The sequence below is a fragment of the Populus euphratica genome, unplaced genomic scaffold (genome assembly GCF_000495115.2).
Source record: "Populus euphratica unplaced genomic scaffold, PopEup_1.0 scaffold4773.1, whole genome shotgun sequence".
Taxonomy (NCBI): Eukaryota; Viridiplantae; Streptophyta; class Magnoliopsida; order Malpighiales; family Salicaceae; genus Populus; species Populus euphratica.
This window is the reverse complement of record NW_011504556.1, coordinates 1-1,822: the sequence shown is the minus strand read 5'-3', so window position 1 is coordinate 1,822 and position 1,822 is coordinate 1. Positions and strand designations below refer to the sequence as shown.

Genomic DNA, 1,822 nt, shown 5'->3' with positions numbered 1-1,822 from the left:
GTCTTGTACTTCCCAATACCAATATCCAGCCATGGTTTCATGACTCCATCATAGCGTAATACCGCTGCCTGCTCAATCTCGTCCTGTCCATCATCCCCCTGATAGCCGAGACCAAGTGTATGCCATCTCCTGTCCAGATTAACTGTCCGGTTGTAGAAAGTTGCCCAACCTTAAGGCAAACTCCCCGCCTTCGACAATTGCCTTTTGTAGCCCTGCAACAGATAATGTAGCAAAACAAGCCTTCTAAGATGCATGAAAGTTGAAGATAGATTCAACCAATCATCGCCCAAGAGAGTCTCACAAAGCCCGGCCTACATTAGATTTCCATGCTAGATGTTGTATTACATGCTGATGCTTTTTTTTTTTCTTTTTGACGATGAAAATACCGAAACCAGGTGCTTTGGGCCCAATGCAGGCTGCAAACCCCTAAGACCATGAACGGCACCTCACCCGTGTACAGGGCGAATTGACGGTATAATCTCAGCATGGCAAGATGGGAGTCAAACCCCTGACATCAGACCAGGGAACTCCCAGTCTTACCAACTGAGCTACCCCTGAGAGATTAATACATGCTGATGCTCGTAAATGATCTATATATGTGATATTAAGAGCACGTTGATCAAAACATGGAAAAATCGAGAGAGGAGTAAACATCTTTTGAAGATGAACAATGCTAAATCAGCAAGCATGTTTTTCAGAACAGCAGAGATAACATAAATCCAGAAAGCATGTCAGCATGCAAGCATAAGCAAATGTGTAACAAGAGATAGTCACGTACCAGTTGCAAGTATTTATTATAGAGAGCTGTTAAATTATGCCTCTTCCACTCTTGCATATCAAACAAATTCATTCCAAATGCCCATGTGCATGCCTTGACATTAAACCTCTTAATCACAAATGGATCTGAGAAATTGATGAACATATCCATCCGGCAAAATGAAGGTTTGTTGCACACCTCAGCTCAAAGTAAACCATGCACAATATTCAATTTGAAAAGCTTTTTCCGCAGGTATCTAAGCCGACCACATGCACGGAGAATGACATCTGTACCAGATTCCTGTCATAGTTAATGATTTCTGATGGTACAAGGCCAAGAATAAGACTGGCATATTCCAAAAAAGTAGTAGAAAGGCTACAACTAGAGAGTTACATAAAGCAAGAAAAAAGCAAGAAATAGAACATTAAGATGATTTTCACAGCTAGCTTCTTGAACCATATAGAAATTTCATCCAATTTCAAGCCTGCTCCACGATAAAAAAAAGAATAGAAAGCATGTTGTTACAAAGTCAGCTTATGTGTTCCATGGCAATGCGATGCTATTGCATCTTTTAGGAGTTTTTTTTCACAAACCTCCAAGGCCTGCCACCCAGGTTCGCCTTGCTTGACTTTCTTTTCCCTTTCGATAAAATTTTCTCGACGGCACAATGCTTACACGATTTGCTAGGACATATAAAAAATATTGTTTCGACTTGGACAGGATGTATAATATTCTGGCAAATATGATACAAGCATGTTTGCAGGCACAATTTTTTTTCTCTCTTGGAGAGAGAAAAGGTGTCAGTCTTAACATAGGAACCACTAATGGGAGCCAGTTCACTTGCTGGAGATGATTTAATTGCCGCTTATATTTACTCCAGATAACTTTTTCTCTGTAACCACGCAAGTTATAACAGCCTCATCAGAAGCCTGAAGTGAAATCTGTATACACAAGCTAGAAAACAATTAAAAAAGACAGATGCAGTTTACCATGGCAGAGGACAAGGTAGAATTGACAACCACTGCACAGGACAGAACATTGCCAGTGAAAACAGTATAGTGATGG

At 40.6% G+C, this 1,822-nt stretch overlaps 1 long non-coding RNA gene across 1 annotated transcript; it reads right to left on the bottom strand.

The window, feature by feature from the left end:
* Positions 1-627: 627 nt before the first annotated feature.
* Positions 628-1,821, bottom strand: LOC105120088 (uncharacterized). Its single transcript, XR_841253.1, has 2 exons — positions 1,747-1,821; positions 628-1,649 (listed from the first exon to the last, which is right to left on the bottom strand). It is a non-coding gene; the product is annotated as an uncharacterized LOC105120088 (long non-coding RNA).
* Position 1,822: the final 1 nt, after the last annotated feature.